The sequence below is a fragment of the Ctenopharyngodon idella genome, chromosome 19, assembly GCF_019924925.1.
Source record: "Ctenopharyngodon idella isolate HZGC_01 chromosome 19, HZGC01, whole genome shotgun sequence".
NCBI lineage: Eukaryota > Metazoa > Chordata > Actinopteri > Cypriniformes > Xenocyprididae > Ctenopharyngodon > Ctenopharyngodon idella.
Window position 1 is genome coordinate 28,691,758 of NC_067238.1, and position 7,757 is coordinate 28,699,514.

Genomic DNA, 7,757 nt, shown 5'->3' on the forward strand with positions numbered 1-7,757 from the left:
GGCCAAAAGTTATACAGGCCCACCTGGTATTAAGATTTGGTCAATCAGAAGGTGTAAACAGGCTCTAAAACGTTTTGAGCTTGTCCACTTTCAACCACTTCCAGAGGTAACTGAAAATGAATTGAACCAGATTGCTTTCGTAGTGTAAACGCTCATGTGGCCGAATGCGTTCAAACAGCCAATTTCCGCCTACTGACCTAACGTGTAAACATTATGGGAAGCGCACTAGCCAGACAGGATTTAAACTGTTGGCTGAAGACCCAAGTTTGGTTTGAAGATGAAAAAATAGTTATTGTACACAGAACATCAGTGTGTCTGTCTACTGTTTTTCATGTGCATCACCCTGCAATTTCACAGAGCACTCAACAAAACAAGCTTCAGAAAGAAGCTCTCAAAAAGCAATTTCCGTGTTCCTGATTGTCACAGTAATCCATGTCTGTAAATGCCAGTTTTCTTAGAGACTCGTATATACCCTTTCACACAATAAAAATACCAAATATTTTGTATATATTGTTTGAAATCACACAAGATGGAATCAAAACTGGTTTACTTTTGCACACACACACACACATAAATGTAATAAAATACACAAAAAGATTATAAAAAAAAATGTGCATGTCAAAGAATCAATGAATCTACAGTCTCTTCTTCTTTAACCCCCAACCTCTTTGAATTATTTTCTATACCATTCATTCTGGTCATTTAGAGGTGATTTCAAAAATATGTGACACTTAAAAGCTCATAATGCTGATGTCACTCTTGTCGTCTCTGTGGAACATGTGACTGAGTTAGGGATCTATTTAAGTCCTGACAATCATCTTGACGTATTTCCAGATATATCATCTCTGTGAGTCACAGCTAAGCAGGCGCTGTCTTATTAGCATTCACCATCACAATCTCTAATCCGTTATTTCGCAATGCTTAAGTCAGGTAAACATTCACAGAACAATGTACGTCTCATCTTTGGCCATTCGTATTACACAGCTAAAACACTATTATGTGAGGATTATCCTTTTATCCATAGGACATATTGCTTGTCTTACAGATGAAAAAATGACAGTTGCGGAATTGTAAACTATTTTGTGCTGCACATATTATTAGTAAACCTAACAAACTACACAAATATTAGTTACCTTATATGCACCTTCAAAAGAGAAAATATCACATGCTTTTATTTTTAGGACATTTACTCAACATATGTGTCACAGCATAAACTGAGTAAACTCTTAAAGGGATAGTTCACCCAAAAATTAACATTCTGGCATCATTTACTCATCCTCAAGTTGTTCCAAACCTGTATGAATTTCTTTCTTCTGTTGAACACAAAAAAAATGTAGGGCGGGACTTGATTTTGTCCATTGGGAATTGGATGGTTGTGATTTGCTATTGGTCAATCTCACGTGAGTGACAGGTTGCCCCGCCCTCACGCCAGTAAACACGTCATCAGAGAAGAGAAGAGAAGAGAAGAGAAGAGAAGAGAAGAGAAGAGAAAAGAAGATGCTAAAAGAGTGAGGGGGAGTTATTTTGATTCAAGTTTAAGAGGGCACATGAATTAAAAAAAAAAAATGCTGTGCAAATAGTTGTTATATAACATTTCTCAGAATAATCAGCATTACAAACATCAGTTTATTGTGGGTAATTTGTGCTTTCTGCATTCCTGATCCTTTGATGAGAACAGGATAGAAAATATATTCTCTAAAACATATTCACTGACATCAAAAGAACTTTAAAAAATAATCTGAGGTCCAATTTTTAATGTTGATTCTATAAATTGCTTTAAATCCAAATGTGGACGTATAGCTTGAAGGTCACCTGAAACAGCAAACTAATTACTTGCTCCACTGATGGCCAGAAATGTCAATTAACATGCACTGATTTCATTTAAATTAATCTCATTTTTGTGTTATAGTATATACTGACCAAAGAAGATATGACTAATGTCTTTCTGCAGAATGCATAGACAATCATATTTGACATTTTAAAACATATACTTATCTTCTCTTGAAAATTGTTAGCTATTGATTAGAGAAAGGGAAAGCTGATGTAAAATAGTCTTTTCCACAGCATTATTGATTGTGTAACTAGTTATTAAGAGTGTCTACAGTCTTTAGTTATTTTCTCTCAGAAACTCAGGGAACTCAGAAATAAGAAAGAAACCCGTCAGAAGTAGAGACGCCAGTGGAGGAAAGTGCTCTGTCACTCCGTTTTTGGGTTGACATTAAACATTAAAGAAAAGAAATCATGCTCTAATATTCACATCTTCTTCTATTCAATTACAAATGAATCTGGGCCGTGTTATTTTCAGAGCTCTTGGCTCTATTATAAGCAGGGCTCGATTGGAGGGGGATTTTTTTTTTTTTTTTTTTTTAAAAGACAAAAAGCATCCCCTCTGTAAAGCCATCATCCCCCTTACCATCCCCTTTAGATTAACAGTGTTATGTATTATGTAAATCTCATCATGTAAATGAATTTTTTAAATTCCCTGTATGATAATTAACAAACTATAACAGCGATTGACCAATCAGAACTCAGTATTGTAACAGTCACACCAGAGCTCTGATTCAAGCCAAAGTCCCTTTCAAGGAAAGTCTGTTCACTTGGCGGCCATTTTGCAACGCCTCCGGGCAGCTATTTCGGGTATCCAAGACTAAGTCCTATCTATTTGAATGGGGGAATCCTGAAAATCTCAGAAACTGCTTGGCGAACTCACAATTAAATAACATATTTCAAATCAGCAAAAAAAAAATCTACAATGAACTGTCCCATAAATGTTGTTTCTTATGAGGGAAATAAAGTGGGTTGAATCCAAGCAGAACTTGCACCCTTCTGAAGGCACTCCGCCTGTGCTTGAGGTGTTGAATGCTATGTCGATAATTTAAACATGTTAATTACACAAATAAAATGTTTAGCGTAGATTGATTGACCAGTAATTGATTAGCCTATATTTATTTATTGCAGACTTTATTACTAAACGAAGTAAACATTTTCCTGAAGTAACCACATAAGAGCACACAGTTTATCTGTTAATTAGATGCGTGTGAAAATTGTGTTTGCTACTATAGTAACAATGAGCTACACAGACAAACACAGATATGAGCAATCAGCGTATGAATCTTAATGGTGACAGTAAAATATTCAGACAATCAGATCAACTCTGGATATAAAAAAAAAAAAAAAACTAAAAGACAACAAAAACCACAGCAAAAAATAAAAGCAAATAGTTAGAATTAAAGAAAATAATAGAACAATTTAGCTGCATAATTTATTCCTGCTGTGATGCATGCTGGGAGTTTTGTACTACTGTTCCCAGCATGCATTGTGGCATGACACTTTTGATTGTCACCTTTGTTGAGATTCATGTGCTGATTCTTGATGTCTTTGTGTGTCATCTTAGAATAATTCAAACAATAATTTAAACTGTTGGTTCTGTTTTATTATGAGCTCTCAATGACCATCAGTTTTGGTCCTTTATGAGATTTCAATGATGGTTGGTTTTATTCCGTTACGAGATTTCAATGACGTTAATTCAGTTATGAGATCTCAATGATGGTTAGTATGTTTTGTTCATCTATGAGATTTCAATAACGGCTGCTTTTTCAATGACCGTTGAGTTCGAAACGATTCAAACTGTTGGTTTTGTTCGGTTACGAGATCTCAATGATGGTCGGTTTTGTTCAATTGCGAGATCTCAATGACAGTCAGTTTTGTTTCGTTATGAAATTTCAATGATGCTCGGTTTTGTTGTGTTATTAGATTTCAATAATGTCTTTTTAATTCAGTTATGAGATCGCAATGATGGTTAGTTTTGTTTCTTGACGAGATTTCAATGACAGTCAGTTTTCATTGTCAGTCAGTTTTGTTCGGTTACGAGATCTCAATGATGGTCGTTTTGTTCAATTGCGAGATCTCAATGATGGTCGGTTATGTTTCTTTGTTCTTTTACGATATTTCAAAGACATTTGGTATTGTTTCGTTACAAGATTTCAATGATGGTCGGTTTTGTTCCTTTAGTAGATCTCAATAGCAGTCAGTTTTATTCCGTTATGAGATTTCAATGACAGCCGAGTTCGAAACAATTCAAACTTGGTTTTGTTCCTTTGTGAGATTTCAATGATGTCGGTTTTGTTCGGTTACAGGATCTCTGTTGGTTTTGTTCAATTATGAGATCTCTTATGGGATGTAATGTAAGAATTATTTTTGCCCCAGGGTTACACCCTTTACTCAGTACAGACTATACTGGAGCATCAGGTGGTATGTGATTTGCTGTATGGACCAATTTATACCAGGGTAACACTCTTTATACAGTACAGCTTATTGCAACTGTGTCAGGGCATTAGGACCCACTCAGACCACAGGTTGATCAGACCTGATGGTCTCTTTAACACCTCTTTCTACAACTACCCAGTCTCCCAGGAGATCTTCCATCCAGATAGAGACCAAGCTCAACCCTGCTTAGCTTCAGTGGGTGTGCAGGTGAAAGCTTCAGGTTGATTGCTGCAGATTTTCTCAAGCAACTTTCCAACCATAGACCCTCTTACGTAGAAATAGTTCTCAACAATGGTGACATGCTTCATGCCGCAATGCATTCTATAACAAACTATTATTAAGTTGAAATGAACTGCATTACTTCTACATGATAAAAAAAAAAAAAAAAAAACACTGTGTAAGATTAGACCACTAGATGATGACAACCTCTTCATCATCATGCCGCAATGCATGCTGGGAACAATAGTACAAAACTCCCAGCATGCATCACAGCAGGAATAAATTATGCAGCTGAATTGTCCTATTATTTTCTTTAATTCTATTTGCTTTTATTTTTTGTTCTGTCTTTTAGTAGCTTTTTGTAATATCCAGAGTTGATCTTGTCTGAATATTTTGTCATCATTGTTGAGATTCATACGCTGATTGCTCATATCTGTGTTTGTCATTGTAGATTACCATTTTCTGCTCATCTTCTAACTGATTTCTGCAAACACAATGATCTCATGTTTCAGTAAAGCAGGGTTTGTAATTTAAATGTATTAAAGGCAAAACACAATTATTACATTTCAAATGACATCAGTATTTCATGCTGTTTTGCAATGATTATTATAAGAGATAAGAGTTAAGAGCCCAAGTAATGGAAACACCAATCACCATTATGGTGACTTCGAATGAAACAAACACGAGCGTTAAACTTCTGTTAATTCTCAATAAGAACCTCTGTAGATGAAAGGTTGCACAGAAACCGTCCTAAATTTGATCTTACGGTCAATGCTCAGATGTGTTAATTCATAGAATGAACGTACAAACAGAAAACGAGCGTACGCCTCTCTTTCAGATGTTATATCTATAAATTGCAAATGATCTTGAACTTGCGCACAGCTGAATGGTTTCAGTTCCCTGTGTTGTAAACGACACCTAATTAATGTCATTTACATATAAAATATCACCAGTCATCGTCCAAATCCTTTAATTTATAATGGCGAGGTGCAAGAATAGCTTAGATTTCAAAAAACCTGCAGTACTCTGACAAGGAAAAGTATGTACTTCTGCTCAGACCCTGACGTGGCACTAAGCACTTTTCCACGTCAAAGACTGTCTTTATAAATATGAGCGTTGGCGTGGATTTAAGCGTACACACACTCTAAGATCAAATGTGCATACGCACGCTTTATAAATCAGGCCCTTAATGTCTTCTTTTATCTTCAGTTGATTTCATCTAAAGCTATATCTGAAGTCAGTTGTAGCTCTTGTGTTTCTGTTTGTCTCTTTTTCTGTTCTCTTCTTTCCTTCAGTGATTTTGCGTGTTAACAGGCTTGTTAATGCTAAGATGATTCTATAAATAATATATAAAGATTTTGTGGCTCAGATAAGGTCCAGTTCTGGTTTATTTCTTTGCTCTTGGCTGACATGTGGCATTGCTATGGCCTGCTTGTGGCTCAGATCTGGTCCGCCCAAGTGCCATCATTCCATGCCACGTGTGGCCCAGATCATCATACCACTCGTGGCAGATGTGGGCCGGATTTGGGCCGGCACAAAGTTGCTATCTGAGGAGTGTCATTTGGAACTTAATATTTTTATTAAAGAGTTATTTTTATTAAAAAATATATGTTGATAATGATTAAACACTTCAGTGCCACCCAAAGGCACAATTTAAGCCTACATAAAGAGATGGATTGTGTGTGTGTGTACTGATAAAAAAATCTCATGAAATTCTGAGCTCTCTATGTTTTTAATAAAATAATGTTGCAGCCATACAGTCATTCTGCACAGCTTACAGGTCTGGGCCAACTTGGCCACTTGCATAAACATATTTTCATAACTTTGGTCCCATCATTTGCACAGCTGTGTTCCACTTCAATGAACATAATCTCTGTTTACACTCTGAGCTATTCTGCTTTCATTAATATACAATTATAAACTGTCCCTGGATATATTTTGTGCAAAGACCAACATTCACAAAGCAGTTTAGGAGCTGTAATAAATAAATATCAGCAAAATCTCATCTATTGCCCAGAGGCTGTTTATCATCAACTCTTCAAACATGCTTTCAAATTCTAGAAATCTTCCCTACGATCTGCACTTATTTTTCTTAATGATCTAAGGATGATAACTTGTACGGTAGATGAATCTTATGCTCCAGATGATACCAAATGTTCTTCTTTTCTCACAGAAGATGACATCACCATCATTTTCAGAATAGCTGTTGCATAAATTCTTCATGACTTGAAAAGGGAAATATAGCAAGTGAAGAAACAGTGATAAAGACCTGCACAGCAGGCCAAGAACATTCTTCTAATAGAAAAGTAATGCTTTCATGACAGCCATGAAAAAGCTCAGACCTCCAGATAAGGGCGGGTGATATACTGGTAGAGACGATTAACCAGTAGAAATTTGTCAACCGGCAGAGATTTTGTCTCTATCACAGTTACACTCACACTGTGCTGCTTGGTCACGAAAGTGTATCTTTTGCATGCATTTTTAAGCATTGCAGTTTAAAAACAAGTGTGATTTTAAACTGTTGACAGCACAGTAAGCAGCAAAAGATAACTCATTTCGATATACAGTATGCGCACGCTGAGAGGCACACGCACATAAATCTGCTGCTCATATAGCGTGTGAGTACTGAACTGAGTTCTTTTTGCCTAGTCAAAATGCCCGTCTTTGCAAGTATCATCATAAACAGTCATTTATAGGGGTTTTCGCACAAGAGGAACCTTTTCATAGTTCCTAGAACTACTGGCGGAAGTACCCGGATTTTGTCGTGTTCGCACCGCAGGAACTAGGAACGATTTTAGTTCTAGGAACTCCTTTTGGGGGAACTGATCTAGCTTCTTCTTCAGAGTAGGGTCTAAACCAGCTCTATAGGAACTATCTGTGACGTAAGTGTACGTTGACTGGTCAAACGCATGTCAAACACCGACACCCGATCACGGCATCCTCCATTCACCGGTTTTTAGCGTTTGTAAATGCCGCGCTTAAAGACGCTGCTGTCGGCCACTTCGCGGTTCCTATTTCCAGTGCGAATGCAACCGGGGCATGGAAGAAATTAGTTCTCGGGGAACTATCCTATTGGCTAGTTCCTAGAACTAAGTTCCTAGAACTATTCGGTGCGAAAGCCCCTTATGTCTTAAGTGAAGGCAAACAGTTGAGAAAGAATATGCATGCAGCCTAAACCTGCTGCTGTCTGTCTAAATTAAATTATATATATTGTTATCATGAAATAAAATTACTCATATCGTTATTTAAGATTTTGGTCATATCGCCCACCT